Source organism: Sapajus apella, unplaced genomic scaffold (genome assembly GCF_009761245.1).
Source record: "Sapajus apella isolate SASKATOON/1434 unplaced genomic scaffold, GSC_monkey_1.0 scaffold137, whole genome shotgun sequence".
Lineage (NCBI taxonomy): Eukaryota > Metazoa > Chordata > Mammalia > Primates > Cebidae > Sapajus > Sapajus apella.
Window position 1 is genome coordinate 3,047,365 of NW_022437077.1, and position 6,315 is coordinate 3,053,679.

The following is a 6,315-nucleotide window of genomic DNA, read 5'->3' on the forward strand; positions in this document are numbered from 1 at the left end:
CCAGCCTCCACCCTCCCTCCCTCACCTGACCCTTTTGCTGTCTCTTTGCAGAGCCAGAAGTTCCTGCTGAGGACATGAGGACCGTCCTTTTGCAGTGCCAGGCAGGGTGGCCAAAGAGGACTGGACTCTGGACCCAGAGCCCCACGGTCCGGCTCACATTCACCCCACAAACATTTCAGGAGGTCTCCCATAGCGCCTGTGCCTGGTGGTGGTGGTGTCAAGAGGAATGAAGTGTAATGGCAGCCTCCAGGAGCTCTCTGCCCAGGGCAAGGAGGGCCCAGAGAGAGGCACCCTGGTCTCTTGAGCTTCCTGAATTGCTCCTGTCCCCCGTCCTCCTCCACTCCCTTGTCTTTCCCCTAGGTTGTCCCCTCCCTGGGCTTTTGTGTGTTTTAGATGTCACCTAACCAGGATGTTAATATTCACTCCCACCCCCTTTCACCCCACCCTCCCCTTCCTCCCACGCTGCCCCACTTTGATTTAATCCTTTGTCTGTGGACTGAAGCCTCCCAGGGAAGCTGGGTGGGATGGGTGCTGAGACCCCCTCAGACCAGCACAGAGGCCTGTCCTTGTGCAGTCTGTGCCCTGCACTCTCTCCCTTGCCTGTGGATGTTCTGGGTGACAGTAGAGGAAATGGACAAGGTCAGTGTGAATATCCCAGAACCCTGTGCTCTGTCTCCTCCCACCAGTCCAGTTAGCTTCCCTTCTGAACCAATAGACGAGAGAGACCCGACAGAGCCTCTGGCTGGGAGGCTGCTGACTAGGTGGCCGGGGGCGGGGGCGGGAAGAGGGGTTAAGGCACAGAGATGATGGTCTGTTTTCGAGTGTGTCTGAGCCTGAGGCTGGGATTGCATTTGGGGTTTCCCGTGTGCTTGGGATCCTAGAGGGTCACCTGCAGGAGCCCTGGAGCTGGCGAGAGAAAGCTCCTGTGATGTGTGAAATGGCTTGTCTCCTTCCCCACCCGGGCCCACTGAAGGCTTGCGGAGGGGGCCACAGAAGCCCACGGAAGTCCAGGGAGATGTCCCTGGGGCACACTCAGGCAGACACCAGTTGACAAGGAGACAGGCTGCTTGTCAAGGAGCATTTCCCAGCAAGAGAGGAGCAAGTCTGGGACTCCTCCTGGGTGCAGCCCGGGTGCAGTTATAAGCCCCTTTGGCTTACTTGGCAGAAGACAGCTACTTGCATGTACCTCACTTAAAGACGTTTTCTACCGCACTAGGTCTCTGGGCCCTTGTGTTTGCTGGGGGTGGGGTGAGGCCAAAGGCTATGCTTTCCTGCCTCCAGGAGGATGGAGGGAAAGGGTTTCCAGGACCCTCCAAGCCTGGGGAAGAACGTGGCATACAAGCTGAGCCAGAGGGGACTGCTGCTGTCCTCCTCCGTTTCTGTGGACCTTGGGAGCTTTTGGCTTTGTGGTAGGGCCTCCCCAGGCAGCTCTGGGACCTGGGAGTTTGCTTCTGATGGGGTCTGCTTTCCCACGTCCCCTCAATGCTTGGAAACCTCCAGCTTCACACTTGCCGTTTCAAGCCCTGCTGGGACCTTGTGGCTTGGCTGGCATCCAGGACTGCATTTCCATGGAGAAGAACCTGCAGATTCTTCCACCCTCAGTCGGCCATGGCCCATGGCTCTGCGTCTGTGTCTGAGCCTCTTGGGACTCCTGGAGCATGAGTGGAGTGGGCCGGGGGCACTGCTCAGTGCTAACAGGCTCCAGGCTCAGGATCGGAGATTCTTGTCCTGTTTTTTTTTTTCTTTTGGCCTGTGCTGGGGACAAGCCTGTGCCTGCTGAAGCTCCCAGGCCTACTGTGGGGGCTGGTGTTTGGGGTGGGGGTTCAGGACGCTGCAGTCTGTGCAATAATAAACCTGCATCTGCTCATGGGCTCTGGCTGGGCTGCAGCGTGCTTGTGGGCCCAGGATGAGGGGCTGGCTGAAGGAGGGTGGGTGGGAAGAGGCTGGGGGATGTGGGTCCTGCCCGTCAGTGTCCTCATTCTCACGACACTTGAGGGGCAGCTGAGGGGTTTCAGTTTGAATGAAAGCTCAAAGGCCACAGAGCTTCCACAGTGGAGTTTCCAAAGCAAACTTCCAGAAACTTCTGTGAGTAGCTGACAGTAGAATCAAGAGCCTGCCCTTTGAACTGGAGTCCCCCCAGGCTCCAATCCTAGCTTGGCCACTCTCTTCACTTATCTGAGCCTCAGTTTCCTCATCTATAAAATGGGGCTAACAACAGTGCCTACCCTCCCGGTAGTGGGGATTATATTAGTTGTTAAGGCTTATGGGAAGCCCAGCGGTGGAAAGCAGTGAGGAATAGGTGGGTGTTGTTACTGTTATCACACTACAGTGCTGTTAGCTCTGCTCCAGCTCTCTGGCGTTTTTATAGAGGATCCCAGCAACCCCAAAGGGGTGGCGGTGATTCAGATACTGGTTGCTTCGTTATAGACTATCTCCATCAGTGCGGGACCCTGATGTGATCTCCACACTCTACAGAGGCTTGGAGCAGAGGGACTTGCCCAAGGTCACGCACACAGCAAGTCGGTGGCAGGAAAGCTGAGGTCTCTTGACTTTCTAGGAATAAGCACTGCCCGTGAAGTTTCTCTCAAGCCCGTGGTCCCCAGCGAGGGGGTTGGAGGGTCGGGTTCAGGCGCACCCTGTCATCAGGAGCCTGGCTCCTCCACAACCCCAACCCTACCAATGATGGGCTGTGTGTCCCCTCACTCCCTCTTTCCCTGCCTCAGTTTCCTCTTCTGCTGAGGAGACTAATCCCTGTCCCACGGTCTTCTTCCTAGGCAATGCAGTTGTGAAACTCAAATGAGAGAGATTCCAGTGATAAAGAGGTTTTAGGCTGGGCATCATGGCCCACACCTGGAATCCCAGCATGTTAGGAGGCTGAGGCAGGTGGATCACTTGAGGTCAGGAGTTCGAGAACCCTGTTTCTACTAAAAAAGAAAATACAAAAGTTAGCCAGGTGTGGTGGTGGGCGCCTGTAAACCCAGCTACTTGGGAGATTGAGACAGGAGAAGCTCTTGAACCCGGAAGCAGAAGTTGCAGTGAGCTGAGATTGAGCCACTGCACTCCAGCCTGGGTGACAGAGCAAGACTTCATCTCAAAAAGCTAAAAAGGTTTTCAAAACTCCAGAACGTCCTGGGATCCCAGGTAGGATGGGCTTGGAGGAACCACAGGAGGGGCGGGGGTGGGAGTAGGGATAAGGGAATTGTTTTAATCTGTAGACTTTGATAAAACCTACAGAGGGAAAGCAGGTGGGCAGCCAGCCCAGGTAGCCAGTCTGCAGACGAGGTGTGGGGTGTGTGTGTGTTAGTGTGTTAGTGTGTGTTAGATGAGTTGGGGTCGTGGGTGACTGTAGTAAACTCACTTTGGATGGTTTGAAAAGGAGGCGGCTTCCTGAGCCCCAGGATTGGAGACTCAGCCAGGTGGGGTTGGTGAGAAACAGCACCCCCTTTTGGCTCAGGCGTAGGACACAGCCTGGCTGATGCCCCCTCTTCCAGTCTTGACCACAGGCAGCTCTAGGAAGTCTGATGGGTCTCCTGCCATGCCCTGTATGCATTTAAAGTGTTTTTTACCACGCGTGAACTTAAGAGCATTGCTGGCCCACTGCCTTGAGGTCTCTGCAGGATTTTTCCAGGACAGTGAAAGGGAGGGAACCTAGGAACTATAGGAGTCAGATGTGGGATTTGGGCAAGAAGGGAAGTTTCATAATCTGATGGACCCACAGAAGATCTGGCTGTTCTGGGAGAGATGCAGGCCCAGATGATGACCCTTGGAGGTGCCAAGCCTGAAAAAGTAATATGAGGATGCTCTCCCCCAAATAAGTTACTCAAAATAAAAATAACACTTAAACTGTAAGACATAAAACTTGCATGTATGCTGAAATTAAAATAGCTCTTAGGGTCTTGCTTTGTGCAAAACTCTGTCTATGCTTATGGAGGCTGAAGTTTCCCCTCCCTCGCGCTCCCTTGGTCCATCTTGCTGGTACACTCAATGGAGTCAGGTGGCTGTGGGTCAGGCCCCGTGCTAAGCCCTTCACCTCCTGTACGTGGTGGCAGAACAGCTGTGTGGCTCACCATATGGTTGCTGGTTCAAATCTTGGCTCTGTCCCTTAACATCTATGACTTTCTTTCTTTTCTGGGGGTGCTGACTACCTAGTGTTACCTGCCTCTTCAGAATGAAAATATGAATGCAGCACTTAGAGAAATTCTTAGCATGGTGCGAGCAGATGGTAAATGCCCTGTTATTTTCTATTTTTGGAATATCTCCATGGTATAGGTATTCATCCACCCATTTTGCAAATGAGGAAAATTGAGCCTCAGGGAGATGGAGTGATTGGTTCCCGGTGAGGGAGGGACAGAGCTGTGATACCTAGAGCCTGTGCCCTTTGACAGAATCACACTGCTCCGACCATCCCATCACTGCAGACGAGCCAGCTGAGGGGAGATGCTACGCAATGGGGATGTGGCAGGGGCCATTCGTCTATTGGATACGAGTGGATGCGATGATTCAGAATTCCTAAAGGAGCTCAGGGAAGGAAGGAGGGGGTCTCCGAAGAAGCTTGAGGAAATAACGCCTTAGGCTGTCAGAGATGGAGGCACTCTAATGTATCAGCTCATCTGGTTCCTTGTTTTTCATATGGGGAAACAGGTCTAGAGAGAGTGGAGTGTTGTAATTTCTAAGGATCACACAGCAAGTCAGTGACAGAGAAAGTCAGTGAGAGAGCTGGACTGAGCGGGGGGCGGGGGTCACATTTTGTCTGCAGACCAACTGCTGGTGAGACCCTCATATAGGAAAACAAATGCCAGGGCGCCCCACGTGTCAGCATTCACCATTCTCCCAAACCTGTTTTGCCCAAATCCCCACTTTCCAGTTTTTTTTTTTTTTTTTTTTTTTCTTTGAGACGGAGTCTTGCTCTGTCACCCAGGCTGGAGTGCAGTGGTGTACAGTCGCTTCTTAGTGATCTTTTAAAGCTATTTACATCTTGAGGCTGTAAAGTCAGCAAAGTCTGAGGGGACAATCTCCACAAGGCTGCTTTCCCTTCAGACACAAGTTTGGTGGTCTCTAGGGCCACCATCACTTCCTACTGACTGGCTACAAACAAGGGGTTCCTGTGACTACCCTCAGACTCAATAATTCACTAGAAAGACTCACAGGACTCACTGAACTCTACTCAAGTCACGTTTATTACAAGCAAACAATGTGAATCAGAACCAGCCAAGGGAAAGGGACATGGGGGTAACCTGAAAGGGTTCCAAATGCTAAACACCCGTGTCCTCAGGATCTATTACTTTGCCAGTATTGATAAGTAACAGCAGGACAAAGTATGGCCAACCGGGGAAGCTAAACAGTGCTTCAGTGTCTAGGGTTTTTATTGGGACCTCATGATTTAGAGGTGATTGATTGAATCATTGCCCACATGGTTGAACTTAACCTCTGTACCCCTCCTCACACCCATAACCCAAAGCCTCAATCCTCTAACCTCATGGTTGATTTTTCTGGCATGGCCAGCACTCACCTTAACCCATATTGTGGGCACAAACTGTGAGGTGTGGTCCCAGGAGCCCACCATGAATAACAGACACTCCTGTTAATCAGGATATCCTAAGGGTTTAGAAATTACTTCCCAGGAGCCAGGCCAAAAACCAGATCTCTGTCTAAGACCCAGTCCCTAACTACACAACCTCGTATCTCTTCCTGTCTACAGTTTCTCCACTAGACTGAGTTCCTTGAGAGGGGAGCTATCTGATTCTTCTCCATTTCCACGCATTAGTTAGTGTAAGCTTGCTGAGGTGATAGGCGCCACAGTTTATAATTGCTATACACAATATAAGTTTGTCATAGAACAGCATAGAACAGCTGTCCCTCATCACAGTGATTCAGAGACCCAGGTTTTTTCCATCTGTGGTTCTACATATCCTAGGGCCCTGTTGGTCTCTGCATGTGGCCAAAGGAAAAGGAAAGATAGTATGGAGGACGGAATTTGCTTCCTAAAAACCTTCACCAGGAAAATAGCACACATCACTTCTGTTCATATATCACCAGCCAGAGCTCAGCTGTGTGGCCTCAACTGGCTTCAAGGGAGGCTGGGAAATATGGACTACCTGTGTGCGCAGGGAGAAGAGAAGGATGTGCGTTTTGGTGCACAGGCAAGACAGTACAGCCTCTGCTACCATCCCCATTGTCCCACTTAGGTCTTGGGCGGAGTAGACATTTGGTGAGTGCTTATTGAGGAAACGGATATGGTGGCCCTATGAGGCAGTATGGTGGGGGACGACTCCATATGTAGATGGGGATGGGTTGGGGCTTTAGAATTGGACAGAC

At 52.0% G+C, this 6,315-nt stretch overlaps 1 protein-coding gene across 1 annotated transcript in view; it reads left to right on the top strand.

The window, feature by feature from the left end:
- JPH2 (junctophilin 2) overlaps positions 1 to 1,877 on the top strand; it is an 80,405-nt gene extending 78,528 nt beyond the window's left edge. Inside the window, exon 6 of the mRNA XM_032263703.1 lies at positions 52 to 1,877. The gene's annotated coding sequence lies outside the window, so the exon portion shown is untranslated. The remainder of the gene's footprint in view (positions 1 to 51) is intronic.
- The last annotated feature ends 4,438 nt before the right edge of the window (positions 1,878 to 6,315 follow it).